The following is a 17,646-nucleotide window of genomic DNA, read 5'->3' as shown; positions in this document are numbered from 1 at the left end:
GTTTTTGAACTTCTGCTTGAGCAAAGGTGATCCCCTTTGGGACACTTGCTGGGGTCACTGCCAATGTTACCATAGCAACCACCAGCGCCTCCTGGCGGGACAGTCCCTATTCCTCTAGCTGATGCAGTCTCCCTGGCCAGGCATGGGGGCTGGCAAACTCAAACCCCATTTACCACCCACAGTTGGCCCTGGATGAGGCCGGTTCCTGGATGGAAATGGGCTGGCTGGGTGTGCCACAGACTTGGAGAGCGTCCGCCTTACAGGGGTGTCCAACCATTGAGTCGCATCCCCAGCCTTTTTTATTTTGAGAGAGGGTCTCGATTGGTTGTACAGGCTGGCCAGAACTTGAGATCTTCCTACCTCGGCCTCCCTGGTGGCTGGGATCAGAAGCATGGCCAGAAGGAAGAGGCTCAAGAGCAGAGGCATTCCCTCAAGCTAGCTCCCTGCTGGTCAGGGTCCGAAGGCTGAGGGAGGGAGCTGCAAGCCGCCCTGTCTTCATCCCTTGTGGGTGACGCCGGGGCCGGACCTTTTGCACCCCAGTCTCATTGTGAAGCCTGAGCGGGCGCCATAGTAGACAGCAGCCCTCCGCGGCGTCCAGAGGGGAGCAGGGAGGTGGGTCGCCGCGTGCCCATTGCCTAGCGCCCCCAGAAGGTTTCGAAGGAAACCTCGAGCGCGCCCCCAACCTTCGAGAAGGAAACCTCGCAGGCCAGAGGACAGACGGTTCAGGAAGGGCCAGGTGGGCGACGCCAAGGCAAGTTGTGGGTTTATCTTTACTACTATTTATTTATTTATTATTAAGTTGAAATGGAAAATAAGAGAATTTTAAGAGAACTCCTGTTTTTTTATTTTAAAAATGTAATTTTTATTTTTTTCTGATTAGTTATGCATGACAGTAGAATGTACTTTGATATATCATACATAAATGGAGTCTGATTTCACATTCTTCTGTTTGCACATGATGTAGAATCCCACAGGTATTATAGTCATATGTGTACATAGGGTAATAATGTTGATTCATTCTATTGTCCTTCCTACCCCCAGACCCCTGCCCTTCTGTCATTTTTGACAAACCCTTACACTACTGGTCAGGACAAAATGCTGAGGATTCTTTAAAAAGCCATCAGTTGTTGAGTGGCACTGGCCTGTATCCTGGTGCCTTGGATGGCTGAGGAGGAGGATCACAAGTTTTAGAGTAGCCTGGGCAACTTCAAGACCCTGTCTCAAAATAAAATAAAAATAGGTCTGTAACCCAGCAGTCAGTGCCCCTGGGTGCAATCCTCAGTACTACTAAATGAATTGATTACATAAATTAAATAAAAATAAATAAAGGGGAAAATCTTTGGAACTGAGTTGGTGGCAGTGCTGCCAGAACAAAGAGGATGTTGAGCCCCACAAGTGGCTGCAGGACCCCTGTGGGCCCAGGACACTTGAGATAGGAAGCCCAGGCCTCTGGGCAGGCCCAGCTTCACCAGAACCTGGGGTTACCCTAGGCTGGAGGCCAGAGGCTGCCTGGACCTGTGTTTTGGGGTTCTGGGCTGAAAGCAGCAGCCCCTGGGATGCACACTCGGGGGCTGTGTCCAGTCCCTGCCTGCTGGCAGAAGTGCCAGACCAGTTACACCAAAGTGTGGTCTTGTGCTAGGGATGCTTCTAGAGTGCCAGGAGGAAGAAGGTGAGAATGGGATTGGGGGTGAGGAATCCCTGGGGTGACAGGCTCTTTCATAGCTGCTTGACAGGAAGCAATCCCCAGGGAGCCAGATGTGACAGGCACAGAATAGCAGAGCTGGCCCACAGGACTAGAGTTAGAGCCCTGGAGAGGGATGACATGTGGACAGCCTTAGGAATCTGGAGACATAAAAGAATAAGTTGCTCTAAACAAGGTTCCCAGGTGTAACGCTAGGGCAGTCCCTGGGTCCGTGGCCAGAGCCTGCCTGCCCCCCACTTGAAATGTGATGCTTGCTCCAACACACCCCTGCTGTTGAGGTCCCCATCGCCATTATCATGAGGCCTTCACAAGAACTGAGCTGAGGCAGTTGCCATGGTTTTCCACCTTCAAAACTGAGCTAATTGGCCTCTTCTTTTCATAAAGTTAGCTGCATTGGGCATTTTGTGCAATGATCCAAGTCTGACTAACACGCAGCCGACATTCTTGCTCAGTTCCGCATGCTCATAGTCCAAGGTCATGGCACTGGAAGACTTGGTATCTGGAGAGGGCCACTTTCTGGTTGGCAGACATCACCTCTGGCTATGCTCTCACATGGCAGAAGCTTGGGCCTCTTTCAGGAGAGCATTAATGCCACCCATAGAGTCTCTGCCCCCCTGGCCGAATCCTCTCTCCAATGCTCCACAAATTTCAACATTAAATTGGGGGAGGGGGTCAGCAAGCATTAAGGCCATGCAGTTCCTCCCAAAGTACACATCCTTCTCGAACATGTAGAATACATTTGTTCTCTTCCAGTAGCCCCAAACACCAATTGAGGATGAACAGGTTTTCAGGAAATGGCTGGGGACTGAGAAAGAAAAAAAATCTTTCTTAGAAATTTTCTAACTTTAAATGGGCACCATTACAGTCCACTCCCTCCCCATTCCCAACTGTTACTCAGTCTTGAGGGCTCTGGAGTGCCATCATCTGACAGGCCATTTGCTGCTGGACTGCAGTGGGAACCCTATCAAGGCACCTGGGGCAGAGCAGATGTTTCTTCCTGAACACAGAGCATTGTCACAAACTGCAGAGCAGGAGGCAAGAAGGAGCCCAGGCGCAGAGGTGCCCAGGAAGCCCAGTGACTGTGCCTGGTGCAGGATGCCTCAGTACTCTGGGCTGACACCAGTGACTCCATTTTGACTCTGACAATTTCCTCCTCTAGAGTGGCTTTCTCTGAAGACTTTGCTGATCTTCCACCAGGTGGTTTGGTCCCTCAGTGCCGAGGTGGACTTGCTCCATCCTTGGTCTGATGTGGTCCCACATCAGAGGGGAAGTCAGTGTGGAAAGGCCCTTTGGGTCTAACTTGGGTGACAGAGAGAGTTAGAAGGAGTGGTTCTTAGGTTGAACCAACCTGGAACCCATCATCAAGTTACATTACAGGAGCTGTCCATGGTCCTGTAAGGCGATGCAGACGCAATTACTCAGAGTTTTGTCCCTGTGACAAAACACCAGAGAAATCGACTTACAAGAGGAAGGGTTATTTTGGCTCATGGTTCCAGAATTTCAGACCATGGTCACTGGCTCTATTGACTCTGAGCCCCAGGTAGAGCATCATGATGGGAAGCTCCTGGCAGAGGAAAGTTGCTGGCTTCTTGGGGGCTGGGAAGGAGAGGGAGAGGGAGGGCCTGGGGATGAGATCACCCTTCCTCTCCCTACGCCCCTCGTCCTTCCTCCCCACCTTCCAGTATTCTCCTCCAAGATGACCCAGTAAAGGACTGATTTGTCAGCGAGGTCAGAGTTGTCTTGATCCGATCACTTCTCCCAAGCCCCACTCTGAACACTTCTGCCCTGAAGACCAAGACTTCAACACACGACTTTGAGGGAACAGTTCAGTTGCAAACCCTCTAATGCCTATCATGTGCACACTCCAGATGGACCAGTGCCATGTGCAGGTGCAAAATCTGGTCACTCACCAGCAACAGCAACAGCACACAACAGATTTGAATGTGAAAAGATCAAGATTTTTGTTTTTTCTTGGTCCTGGAGATTGAACCCAGGGTCACTGTAGCACTGAGCTGCATCCCCAACCCTTTTCATTTTTATTTTGAGACAGTGTCTCACTAAGTTGTCCTCAAATTCACAATCCTCCTGCCTCAGCCTCCCGAGTTGCTGGGATCACAGGCGTGTGCCACCTGGCCTAGCTTAAGATTTTTGTTTTTGAATCCTGCAAGACTTTCCTAAAACACCAAAGGGATTTTTAAAAATACATTTTAAAGAATCTAATGTAAGCAAGGGAGTGATAGAAATAGAGCAGCAGCTGACATTTTGCAGAGAAGTCCCTGCTGTCCCTGCCACGGCTGCTGGCATTGGGCCACATAGTAAAGGGATCTCAACAGGCAGAAAGGGCCAGAGCTGCTGCCTCTATCAGAATAGCCTTCGTTAGCCCACCTACCACAAAACAAAAGATGTTTCCCTTAAACTGACTGCTACCTAAAATAGAAGGTGGCTATTTTAAAGCTTCAGTATTGGGTGAGTGGCTATTTTAAAGCTTAACTATTGACTACCAGATATTTAAAATGGATGACAAAAATGATCATTAAATATCTTAAAACTTCATTGCTCAAAGTCCACTGAAGTATGTCTCCTTATGAGATTGCTTTCTAATTAAAAATTTTTTTTCTAGACACTTAATTGTTCCTCTAGAATAGTCATTCTCAAACTTATTAGAAGATCAGATAATCCTTCATGACGTCACTGTTTTTCTATACCAGGAATCTGTGAACCACATGGAACAGACCCAAATGCAGTGCCTTTTAACAGACTTCAAGAAGCCAAGTACTTGATTCATACTTAGCAGAGGATGGCTTAGTATTTTAACTCACTTATAAATTATTTGGATGTTTTACTCCTATCACATATATTTATAAACACCCTATTTATCCTCACCAAATTTATTATTATTATTATTATTATTTGGTTGGGGATTGAACTCAGGGACACTCAACCACTGAGCCACGTCCCCAGCCTTATTTTGTATTTTATTTAGAGTCAGGGTCTCACTGTTCCTTATCACCTTGCTAAGTTTCTGAAGCTGACTTTGAACTCACAGTCCTCCCTCAGCCTCCCGAACCGCTGGGATTATAGGCATGTGCCATAGTGACTGGCCACCAAATTTATTTTTAAGTTATTTCTCGATTACCTTCTCATGAAATTTTGAGATCCCAGAGAAGCATTGTTAATACTTTAACCTAAAACCCTAAAAATTGCTGTAGTAATACTGAATGGCAGGAAACCCCCGGCCCCAAACAAAAAGAAAACAAAACAAACGTGTTTCAGTTTTGAAGTTGACTTTATTGTCTCCGACAAATCTAAATTAACCCCTTTGTCAGAGATCTTGCTAGGTTAAGATTTTAGCCATGAGACAAAGCACCATGTATGTAAGTACCAAGTCTATACACAGGCAGTTAGATCTGAGTCATGCTGTGATCTGCTGAAACAAGCTGAGGTCACATGGTCGTATTATTTAACTTTAGGATGCTATGTGCAAGTCTTTATCAAAGTCTTCCATGCCCAAACAGTCTGAAAGTTAATTTATCTTCCTTCCTTCCTTCCTTCCTTCCTTCCTTCCTTCCTTCCTTATCAGAGAGGCAATTTATTTAGGAAAGCAGATTCACATTCAGGGGTGCAGGCTAGTTAATTTGAGGACTGGTGGACAGTCCCCTAAGTAACCTTGAAAAAGTGGAGCTTACCAGCAAAGGAGCAGAGAGGGCCCTAGAGCCAAAAGCTTCCTTTGAAACAAAACAGATGTATAATTTAAGTGTGCAAAACCAAAGGATGAATTTATCACTAAAACCCCCCAAACCCATAAGCACAAAAAGACAAAAGCGAGGCAGCTGTGGACATCCTAGGTAAAGTTGCTCTGGGACTTCCAGGAAGTCTGCTCAGGTGGGTTCTGATTCAGTGCTGCAGTTTCTGGCAGAGGCTGATACGGTGGCTGAGCTGTGGTCCCTGCAGCTAAACCATGATCCCTGTCCATCCCCGTGGGGCCCAGACACCTCAGGGCTCCTTTAAAACCACAGCCCCCTGGGGAAGTCTGTGGCGGGGGTGAAAGTTGGTAATAAGGACATGCCCCAGCTCTGTAGCCCTGGGGACACTGGGGCTAGCCTGTGGGGGAGAGGCAGGCTCTGCCTGGTCACAAGTGCCCCTGGCTGAGGAGCTTGAGGACTATGAGAGATCCCGGGCCTGTGGTGGGACTTTCTTCCCACCCTTCAATGAGCACCACACAGGAGCCTATGGGACTCCTGTCAGGGACAGAAGACCCAGTGCAGCATGGCAGTCTGCATGTGCCTGAGGAGGGCTGGAGAAGGGGAGAAGAGAAAGGGGAGACCTAGGCTTCCTGGGGCTGAACACAGAGGAAATGAGGTTTAGAAACCAGGCATGGGGTCTCTATTTAGAAAGCAGCAGGCAGAGATGCCCCTGGCACCAGCAGGAACTAGATGGGAAACTGGGGCTCTCAAACTCCACAGTTACACTGTGACCCCAAACCTCTGATGCCCAGGACAGCACCCCCAATGGAATCATTCAATTCAAGGGACAAGAATCAGGAACTGAATTTGACCAAGGCTGTTCAGGTCTTTGACTTGAACCAATGGGGGCAGAGGTTATTAGGTCCAATGAAATGTTAGTCTTGAGGACACTGACACCTCTCCAAGCAGCTGTGCCTGCCCCTCCCCCACCCATTATGACATCTATAACATCCTGGATACAAAGGAGAGAGGGTGGGCGGAACCCCAAGAGATTACCTGGAGACACTTCTCAGATCACCAGTGGAGAGGAAACACTGAGTCACAGGACACGGCATGAGCAGAGAAGAACCCATGAAACCTACAGATCAGTACCAAGGTCACATCAGAACAGGAGACATCTGAGAACAGTGAGCAATAAGATATAAACTGCGTGGTGACACAGGACTTTGTCCAGCGGAACTGAGTCTATACAGGGACCTGTAGATGAGTGCCCCATGCCCAGGAATACTCAGTCCCCATGGGACATTAGTGATAGACCCTCTTGCCAAGCAGTGCTCAGTATCCTTGGGACAAATGCAGGATGCTTCAATATCATAAGTGCTGTTTCCTCTTGTCCAGCCTGGCCCAGGTAAGAAGACTTGGAGCTGAGGGATACTCCATGAAAGATAAAAGGAACTCTGAGCACTATGAGTAACCAAGCTCCTCCCAACTGCTCTCATTCTGCAGGTATCCTGCAGGTAAGGACCCTCGCCCAGCAGTGCTAGGCTCAGGCTTCCCTAGTTCACGGGGGTGAACACCTCTCCCTACAAGAGTGATAGACCTCCCTTGCAGGATGTGGGGAAGTGCCCCTCGCCCGAAGGTCCCCAGTGTCCTCTGTGTCCCCAGGCTGAGCACCACTGGCTCAGTCCCCTCTGGATCCCATGGGTGAGCGCCCTCACTCAGCAGTGCCAGTGGGCCCAAGGTCCTGCAGGTGCGTGTGTGGCAGCCCCCCAACCCCACACCAGGGACGCAGCACTGTTCCTTTCCCCAGGGTCCTGCTAGGGGAGGGCCCCTGGGTCCTTAGCATTCCTTCTGCACTGTGGCCTGTGGGTGAGCGGCACTCACCCATCAGTGCCCAGTGTCCTCCGGGTTCTTTGGCTGAGCCACCTGTCTTGAGCGGGCTCGGGGGGGCGCCCAGCAGGCTTCCTTGTCCTCCAGGGCTTGCGGGTGAGCGCTCCTCGCCCGAGGGTCCTTGGTGTGCCCGGGCCTCTGGGGCGAGCCCCCCAGGTGCGCCAGGGACCAGTGAGATCTGGGGCCCGCGGGTGAGCGTCCCTCGCCGGAAGGTCCCCAGTGTCCTCTTTGTCCGGAGGCTGAGCGCCCCTGGCTCAGTCCCCTCTGGGTCCTATGGGTGAGCGCCCCTCGCCCAGCAGTGCCCAGTGGGTCTCCTCTGGGGCCCGTGGGTGGCGCCCCTCCCTCGCCAGTGCTCAGTATGCCCTGGGCCCTGTGGGGGAGCGCCCCTCCCCTGCCAGGGCCCAGTCTCCTCTGAACCCTAATGCCACCTGGTGCCTGGGGAGTGAACTGTGTGGGTGGGGCCTTTCCCTCCTGGCCCGGGACACCCTCTTTGGCCTGAGGGCTGAAGGATCCCTGTGGAAGAGGCCACCTGGGAAGTGGAGAGTTCCTCCTGGGACACCCTCTTTGGCCTGAGGGCTGAAGGGTCCCTGTGGAAGAGGCCACCTGCAAAGTGGAGAATTCCTCCTGGGACACCCTCTTTGGCCTGAGGGCTGAAGGGTCCCTGTGGAAAAGGCACCTGCAAACTGGAGAGTTCCTCCTGGGACACCCTCTTTGGCCTGAGGGCTGAAGGGTCCCTGTGGAAGAGGCCACCTGGCAAGTGGAGAGTTCCTCCTGGCAAACACCTCCCTTGGCCTTTGGTGCGGCCCTGCAGGCAGGCTTGTGCAGAAAACCTGCGACCTCAAGACCACTGTCAGGGGATGTCAACTGCAAGGGCAACCAGGACCCGGATCCATCCATCCTGACAGGCCATTTTCTGGCCTTTTGGCCCATGGGGCTGTGCTCCCGTGCATGAGCACAAGGTGCCTGGGACCCGTGGATGCGGGGGCCAATTTCCAAGGCTTGTCAGGATCTCCTGGGACGCGCCACCGGGGGCTCTCTGGGCCCCAGGGAAGAACCCTGTGGGACCCTTGGATCCGGAGCAAGGCCCACCTGGGCAGGACAGTGGAGGGGGGGAGATTTGGCAGAGGACATCTCCCCACCGTCCTGGAGGACCCTGCTGAGCCCCGTGAAAGGGCACCACTGTCCCACCCTGGCCCAGGTAAGTGAGACTTGGGGCTGAGGGATCCTCCACAAAAGGTGCCCGGGATTCTGAGCCCTGTTGGTGAGCGCCCCTCTCCCAGGGGCGCTCATTCTCCAGGGTTCCTGGGAGGGGAGCACCCTCGGCCGGCCCCCAGCGCTCAGGCTGCTCGGGGTCCTGGGGGTGAGCGCCCCTCACCCATCAGGGCCCAAGCGGCCCTGAGTGTGGAGGGGAGCCACCCTGGCCCTCCTGGGACCAGGCTTCCCTAGTTCCTGGGGGTGAGCGCCCCTCCCTTCGGCAGGGCTGGGCCTGGCCTGCTGGCTGTGGGTGAGCGCCCCAGGCTGCAGCCTCCAGTCCCCAGGACTCTCTGGGCCCTGCTGGTGAGCGCCCCTCGCCCTGCAGTGCTCAGTGCGCCCTGGGTGCTGCAGGTGCTTGCCTGGCGGCCCCCCACCCCCACACCAGGGTCGAAGCCCTGTTCCCTTTCCCCAGGGTCCTGCTAGGGGAGGGCCCCTGGGTCCTTAGCATTCCTTCTGCAGAGCGGACTGCTGGTGAGCGCCCCTCACCCATCAGTGCCCAGTGTCCTTGTGGTCCTTTGGCTGAGCCGCCTGTCTTGTGCGGGCTTGGGGGGCGCCCAGCAGGCTTCCTTGTCCTCCGGGGCCTGCGGGTGAGCGCTCCTCGCCCGAGGGTCCTTGGTGTGCCCGGGCCTCTGGGGCGAGCCCCCCAGGTGCGCCAGGGACTAGTGAGCTCTGGGGCCTGCTGGTGAGCGCCCCTCGCACGAAGGTCCCCAGTGTCCTCTTTGTCCCGAGGCTGAGCGCCCCTGGCTCAGTCCCCTCTGGGTCCTATGGGTGAGCGCCCCTCGCCCAGCAGTGCCCAGTGGGTCTCCTCTGGGGCCCGTGGGTGGCGCCCCTCCCTCGCCAGTGCTCAGTATGCCCTGGGCCCTATGGGGGAGCACCTCTCGCCTGCCAGGGCCCAGTCTCCTCTGAACCCTAATGCCACCGGGTGCCTGGGGAGTGAACTGTGTGGGTGGGGCCTTTCCCTCCTGGCCCAGGACACCCTCTTTGGCCTGAGGGCTGAAGGGTCCCTGTGGAAGAGGCCACCTGGCAAGTGGAGAGTTCCTCCTGGTAAACACCTCCCTTGGCCTTTGGTGCGGCCCTGCAGACAGGCTTGTGCAGAAAACCTGCGACCTCAAGACCACTGTCAGGGGATGTCAACTGCAAGGGAAACCAGAACCCGGATCCATCCATCCTGACATGCCATTTTCTGGCCTTTTGGCCCATGGGGCTGTGCTCCCTTGCATGAGTGCAATGTGCACAGGACCAGTGGATGCAGGGGCCAATTTCCAAGGCTTTTCAGGATCTCCTGGGACACGCCACCGGGGGCTCTCTGGGCCCCAGGGAAGAACGCTATGGGACCCTTGGATCCGGAGCAAGGCCCACCTGGGCAGGACGGTGGAGGGGGGGAGATTTGGCAAAGGACATCTCCCCACCATCCTGGAGGACCCTGCTGAGCCCCGTGAAAGGGCATCACTGTCCCACCCTCACCCATGTAAGTGAGACTTGGGGCTGAGGGATCCTCCGCAAAAGGTGCCTGGGGTTCTGAGCCCTGTGGGTGAGCACCCCTCTCCCAGGGGCGCTCATTCTCCAGGGTTCCTGGGAGGGGAGCACCCTTGGCCCCCAGTGCTCAGGCTGCTTGGTGTCCTGGGGGTGAGCGCCCCTCACCCAGCAGGGCCCCAGCGGCCCTGAGTGTGGAGGGGAGCCACCCTGGCCCTCCTGAGACCAGGCTTCCCTAGTTCCTGGGGGTGAGCGCCCCTCCCTTCGGCAGGGCTGGGCCTGGCCTGCTGGCTGTGGGTGAGCGCCCCAGGCTGCAGCCTCCAGTTCCCAGGACTCTCTGGGTCCTGCTGGTGAGCGCCCCTCGCCCTGCAGTGCTCAGTGCGCCCTGGGTGCTGCAGGTGCTTGCCTGGCGGCCCCCCACCCCCACACCAGGGTTGAAGCCCTGTTCCCTTTCCCCAGGGTCCTGCTAGGGGAGGGCCCCTGGGTCCTTAGTATTCCTTCTGCACAGTGGCCTGCGGGTGTGCGCCCCTCACCCATCAGTGCCCAGTGTCCTTGTGGTCCTTTGGCTGAATCGCCTGTCTTGCGGGGGCTTGGGGGGCTCCCAGCAGGCTTCCTTGTCCTCAGGGGCCTGCGGGTGAGCGCTCCTCGCCCGAGGGTCCTTGGTGTGCCCGGGCCTCTGGGGCGAGCCCCCCAGGCGCGCCATGGACTAGTGAGCTCTGGGGCCCGTGGGTGAGCGCCCCTCGCCCGAAGGTCCCCAGTGTCCTCTGTGTCCCGAGGCTGAGCACCCCTGGCTCAGACCCCTCTGGGTCCTATGGGTGAGCGCCCCTTGCCCAGCAGTGCCCAGTGGGTCTCCTCTTGGGCCCGTGAGTGGTGCCCCTCCCTCGCCAGTGCTCAGTATGCCCTGGGCCTTGTGGGGGAGCGACCCTCGCCTGCCAGGGCCCAGTCTCCTCTGAACCCTAATGCCACCTGGTGCCTGGGGAGTGAACTGTGTGGATGGGGCCTTTCCATCCCGGCCTGGCCTGGGACACCCTCTTTGGCCTGAGGGCTGAAGGGTTCCTGTGGAAGAGGCCACCTGGGAAATGGAGAGTTCCTCCTGGCAAACACCTCCCTTGGCCTTTGGTGCGGCCCTGCAGGCAGGCTTGTGCAGAAAACCTGCGACCTCAAGACCACTGTCAGGGGATGTCAACTGCAAGGGCAACCAGGACCCGGATCCATCCATCCTGACAGGCCATTTTCTGGCCTTTTGGCCCATGGGGCTGTGCTCCTGTGCATGAGCACAAGGTGCCAGGGACCCGTGGATGCGGGGGCCAATTTCCAAGGCTTGTCAGTATTTCGTGGCGGCCCCCACCCCCTCACCAGGGTCGCAGCCCTGTTCCTTTTCCCCAAGTTCCCTCAGGAAGGCCTGGAAACGAAGTCTTTTTCCTCATCCCATGTCCTGTTCTTTAGTGTGTTCTTTCACTCTGATGACTGTCACTGTTAGTTTCCTGGTCTGCCTACTCAGTCTTCTGGACTCTTTTAAGTATTTACTTTTTTCTTGTTTTTTGTAGAGGTTTTTATGTGGTTTCTTTTGGGCTCTTGAGATACTGAGATTTTTAATTTCTTGGCTGTCTATCGTGTGTAGCCTGGCTGCTCTAAATGTGTAGGTGACCTTCATGTCCCCAGCTTGCGATGATTCCTGGAGACATCTGGCTGTCCTGTCTGTTTCTTCCTGGGGATTGACAATGGGTTCTTCTTCCCCATCTTGAGTTTCAGCATTTTGGGGACATACTCGCCATGTTCTGCTCTATACCCAGTGGGAGGAGCAGCGCTGAGGAGAGGAAGAAGAGCTCCAGGCCTAGCAGGTGAATGGGGAAAGGATCTGAGTGGGGTGGGCCTGGGCCCTGCTTTGTCCTGGGCCTCACCCAGTGGTGTGCCATGCCCTGTAGCCCTTCTGGGACTTCAGAGGTCACCAGTGGGCCCCTCCCTGCACCCTACCTGTCGTTCCATTGGATGTCGATCAGCAGGCTTTCTGAAGAGCACTTTTGGACTCATTATTAACTTCACTGGTACAGAGGATGTGACACACACTTCACAAGTCATCTTAAAATAAACCTCTCTTGATTGTAAATTCCATAGATCAAGGGCTTTTCACTAAATGCTTCAGTTGTGGCTGGTCTTTTGTATCTGTAGCCAGTTGATGGTTGCCACAGAACCACCATAGATGAGATCAATCTCATAGCAAATGCTTTCACTGCTGTCTGATTCAAGAGAGAATTTGCTTGTGGTGTTCACTGGCCTATAGTTGAGTGTAGTTCTGACAAGAATGTTGGTTGATAATTTCATTTATACATAAGACAAAAACGAAACCAGCAGAACATTCATGTGCATTGCATTACTTTGTGTAGGGCAAATGTGTGTTCTTGGTTGAATGGATGCTAGTGTTGAGTACTGGAAGTGTAGTTCCACACACTTTTGTAGCTATTGTTCATATCTCTTGTTCATATCTTTTGTAGCTATTCATAGTGGAATAGCTACAGACATAAACATTCCTGCATTATTAACCTTTTCTCCATCTCATCATTAAATTGAGACAATGAACAAAACAGCAAACCAGCCTGCAACAGGTGGTGATTGCCGATTTTCCTTTTGTAGATGCCTCATGGGACCCGTACTCTGCATGGCCAGGAAGGGACCTGGAGTAGAGAAGCGCCATGTTTGCAACTGAACATGACTCAGGTGAATCCTGAGCATGGGTGATAGCAAGACTTGGTGGAGAGATCACCAGGTCGTAAGCCGTGAGAACAGCAGGGAACAGGAGGCCCAGAGTCTGGTCCTAGCAGCATAGGGTGGGCTGAAATGTCAAAGTGTGAGCCCTGCCATGGCCGAGTATGACTTGTACACACATGTTCCCATGCACATGGCATTGAGGGAGAATGCAGCAGAGCTGGCAGGGTTTGGGGCCACAGGGCCAGCTCTGTCCTAGAGCCCAACTGTGAAGGCTAATACCCCCTTGCTGTCTCCCCTGCTTCCATCCAGCTTCCAGGGCTGCTCTCCCTCCCCAGGCTTCTCCTGGCCCTCTGTTCCCTCCAAATGACTCTTCTCCTGGAGCCTCCACCACTGCTTCCCTCTAGAAGAACCCAAACCAAAGATGACAGCTTGGCTTGGGCTCTGCAGGGCTCCTCTGAACCTGAAGTTAGAGTTTAAGAAAACCATATATACCTTCATTCGGAGCAACCAACAGGAACTTTCAGGAGAAAAAGAATTCACTGAAAGCTCAGAGGTTGGGCAAACGCATCCACCTTTCTGGCACTCAGAAACATAAATAAAAGCAAAGCCACCCTCTGATCAGCAAAGACAATTCTTAAAATCAAGTGTCACTGAGGATGAGTTGAAATGGATATTTCCAAATAAACGACAGGCCAAGAAGCCAGTAGGAAGTAATGGAAAGTAAGTTCATAACTGGACCAGCACACAACCCAGCCTCAAGCTCACATGCCTTGGGCTCAATAATGCAGTTGGAACAATCAGAAGGAACTCTGGCTCACTTGTCCACTTCTAGAAATTGTAAAACACTTGAAAGGGGCAAGAGGAAGTGTTTATCCAGTAAGGCAGGATGAGCCCATGAAATGGGCAGTGCAGTGTGATAAGAAAATTCTTTTTCAGACCAAGGGAGGAAACTCCGTGTGATGAAGAGTGAAGGTGAAGGAGCTGAGAAGCTGGACAGAGTGGGCAGGAACATGGTGCAACTGCACAGAAGGCCACAGGGAGTAGGAACAGACCCAGCTGTCAGATGGACTCAGGACAAGGCACCCCCACCCCCTGCACAGTTCTGGTTCTGAAGTTTTGACCTTGGTCCATAGGTATGTGCCTGTGGAATACGATGTGTACATTCATTAGCTGGGTCTTTGGGGGAAGGTCTACTTGTCTACTAGATGGTATATAGCAGCCTTTCCCACACAGGCCTCTGCCCTGGCCACTTGCCCTTGCCTCTAGATCCCTGCACTGCTGCCTGCCACTCTCTGCAGCTCTCTTCCAGTAGCCCTGGAGCATTCTTGTGCAAGGCTACATCCCTCAGCAGTGCCCTGGCCAGGCCTGCAGGCCACCCTCAAGAAGGGCACAGCCACAGAGCTGGCACCATCACCCTCCAGAACAAGCAGGGCCCTCTCTTGAGCTGCAGGACTGGCCTCTGCCCCAGCACCCAGCTCAAGGCGTGGGACTGAGCCTCCTTTTGCAGGGGGAGAGAGGCAGTAGGATTGGAGGGGAACAGGGAGAGGATGTGAGCACAGAGCAAGTCGGCTGTGTGGGAGCAGGAACTGAGGGGCACTGAGAAGGAACTTCATAGGTCCGGTCCGACTTGAAAAGGCACAAGGGTAGGAAGAGCTTCTGGCTCCATCCTGGGATAAAACTGGGGAGTAAAGAGCTTTCCTAAGTTGAGAGCTTTTTTCCTGCCCTGAGTCCAGCAGGATGCTCGACACACCTGATGTCATGGACCACCTGCCTCAAGTCTGTAAGGGAGCAGTGATCCCCTCAGTTTCCAAACGGCAAAGATGCTCAGGGGATTGATGTGACTTTGTCAGTGGAACCCAAGAAATGAGGGGCAGAGCAGGTACCAGAACCCAGGCCCATCTGCCCCCGGGCCCATGCTCGGTGTGGTACTAGCAGCACCCTCCAGGGAAGGATGCAGACAGGGGCAGGTTAAGGAGAGGCCAAGTCCTGTCCTATGGCTATGAGGCTGTTCTGCCTGACTGTTCCAGTGAGATGACAGGCGCTTTACCAAGCAGCTGTCCCCAAGGGAGCCCCATGGGTTGGTGGGCTCGTTCAGAGACTTGGACATACCTAGACTGAAGTTAAATCTAGGAGCACACAGAAGTCTGTGTAAACAGAGTAGGATAAGTCACAAGGCCAAGGGTCCATACACGACTAAAAGCCCAGACCAAGTCCGGGCTGAGCTGAGCCAGGTCAAGACAAAACAAATGCCAAGATAAAGACTAGGGCAACCCCATCCTAGACACACCTGAGCCAAGCTCAGCTGACAGTGGACAGGCAGCAGGACCAGGCGTGCTGAGGCAGGGACAGGCGTGGTGCTGATGGGTACTCGCTTCCTCCACAGGCAGGTCTGGGATCATCCTGGATCCTAATGCTGGCTCTTGGCACATCAGTGTGTGGATGTTTAAAGAACATGCATGCATTTGTTGGTTTGTGATACTGGGTACAGAACCCAGGGGCACTCTGCCAGACTTTTTTTTTTTTTTTAATTTCAACACAGGATCTCAGGAAATCCTCCAATCTGGCCTCAAACATGTGATCCTCCTGCCTCAGTCTCCTGGTAGCTGGCATTATAGGTATGACCACTGCACCAGGCTCTATGGATGTTTTGTCCCAGTGACCACACTCAATGGCAGACTCATGCACACTGTGGGGTGAGTTCTGAGCTCTCTTCTGGAGTGAGCTTCTGGCAGGTTCTGGGAGTCTCCTGAGTCTTTAGAGGACAGTGGGGGCTGGGGTAGTTTTTGTCTTTGGCTGGAAATGTGGCTGCAGATTGTGCTCCTGACCAGGCCTGAGATGATGAGTCTAGTCCATAGATGAAAGGGACAGACTGATGGGGGGACCATAACTAGAAAAAAGATCTGATCCCCATGGCTTGAGGGATGACACTGAGAGGTTCTTACTTCTGCCCTTCCAGGGAAGAAGTGGTGTAGTGAAAGGTAAATAAAATCATAAGCCATCTTCACATGGAAAGGCAGCCTTGGCTCTTTTGGAAAATCCGGACTGCAGATGTCCCCTGCCCTCTAAGATAATGGCCTTGCTCAGCCCTGCCACGTGGAAAGGAGGTGAAGGCCAATGCAGCCCTGGTCAGAGGTGGAGTAGAAGCATCTACCAAGTGCCTCCTGATCAGCTTCAACAGCAGAGTGCTCAAGGTTTGGCTGCTTCTGCTGGCCTCCATCTCCCTGCTCACAGACCACAGAGATGCCGGTCTGGCTCCAGGGCTGAGGTCTCCTGTGCATCTCCATGCAGGCCATCGCTTCCTCCTGCTCTCACCTTCTCCACCTTCCCCTATGACATGTGCTTTTTTGTAACACAATAAAGATAGGATTTAATTGCAGATAAAATGTTTTCCCAAAGACCCTGAGTGTGAGTTTGTAGCCACGGTCACTGGGTCACTGTGCTGATGCCTCATTGACCCCACATCTGGGGCCTCCAGGAGCCTGTTCCTGATCAAAGATGGACTCCCAACTAGAACTGCAGGATCCACACTTTTAAGGGAGAGGATGAGGCACAGGAGGTGCAGGAGCTCAAGGCGTGGGACTGAGCCTTCTTTTGCAGGGGGAGAGAGGCAGTTAGGATTGGAGGGGAAGAGGGAGAGGATGTGAGCATAGAGCATCTACCATTAGAGAAAGTGTCTAGGTTTTGGCATTGCATTCAGATGCAGGTAGCCAAAGGGTGAATGAGGAGAGTGTGGGGGCTCAGATGGCAAAGTTCTCCATGCACCCAGGGTTGGGAGGATGGGGAATGAGATGGGAGGTGGGTCTGAGCACCTGCTATGAGCCCCATGTCCTCACGGACTTCCTCAGTGACCTTCTTGGTGGACACCCACAGAGCCCTGGAGAGAAGTAGAGTCCCATGCTGTGAAAGGGGGTCCTGGGAACTTGCACAGGACAGTGAGTGCAGCCAGGGAGCCTGGAGCCTGGGGCTGAGCAGGAGGGCAGATGCTGACCAGGGCCGCTCCTTCTCTGCAAGCCCTCCCGGTGCTGTACCTGGCAGACCCCAGGCATTTAGCCCTTGGCCAGCACAGGCTTCATAAATGAAGGTTCGGCTATGAGGCAAATCCAAACGGGAGTCTGAATTAAAGAGACAGGCTCTAGTTACCTTTAAACCAGCTCCAGGACAGCTTCTCCCTACCTCCAGCCTCAAGCTACCTATTAGAGTAGCGAGGTTTACTGAAGAGGCCAGCGAGAGAGAAAGAACACACCAGGGAGTGGACTTTTATTGGGGAACAAAAAATTCTGGGGAAAATCCCATCCAGTGAAGATTAAGGGGGGCAGTGTCCCAAGGTCAGGTGCGAGGATTGGGTCTTCAGGGGTTGTGGCCAGACACACCTCCACACAGACAAGCCCTCTGACTTGAGAAGGGTGGGGAAAGCTCTGGAGACAAAGATGTGTCTAAGTGCCTCTCACCCAGCCAGGGAGGTAACTCAGATCACATGTGAGGATGGCCTCCCACACAGGCAGGTGCTTAAGACTCAGGTAAAATCTTAGCCTGGGAACCGCTCTAAGCCTGTTTTGTTGTTCAAATTTGGCTAAAATTTGATCTTTTGACACTGACTCTTAACAGTCTGTCACTTCCCCTTTAAAAAGATCATTTAGATCAGTCTAAATGACGGGACAAGTCCATCCTGGTGACATGGGCTCAGACCATTTGGTGGACAATCAGTAATGTCTTCAGAAAAAATTATTCAGAGATGCGGGAATTGTCAAAATGAAGATGGCCCAAACCAGGTGTTGTCAAGGCTTTGCAGCAGGGTTCCCATGTCCTCCACTAGGTGGAGCCAGTGGACATCTTTGCAGGTTGGCTTTTTCACTATCAAGTTTTGGGTGCCCTTGAGGGGATCTCAGCATCAACCCTCAATAAAGGGCCAGATGACATGGAGCCCGACATCCCTCAGGA

At 53.6% G+C, this 17,646-nt stretch overlaps 1 long non-coding RNA gene across 1 annotated transcript; it reads left to right on the top strand.

Annotated features, from left to right (window-relative positions):
* The first annotated feature begins 11,810 nt into the window (after positions 1–11,810).
* Positions 11,811–13,829, top strand: LOC139702469 (uncharacterized). The gene is made up of 3 exons (XR_011705108.1): positions 11,811–11,843; positions 12,634–12,717; positions 13,645–13,829. It is a non-coding gene; the product is annotated as an uncharacterized lncRNA (long non-coding RNA).
* The last annotated feature ends 3,817 nt before the right edge of the window (positions 13,830–17,646 follow it).

Source organism: Marmota flaviventris, chromosome 17 (genome assembly GCF_047511675.1).
Source record: "Marmota flaviventris isolate mMarFla1 chromosome 17, mMarFla1.hap1, whole genome shotgun sequence".
Taxonomy (NCBI): Eukaryota; Metazoa; Chordata; class Mammalia; order Rodentia; family Sciuridae; genus Marmota; species Marmota flaviventris.
Note: the sequence above shows the minus strand (reverse complement) of the source record. Positions and strands in the feature narration are given on the sequence as shown.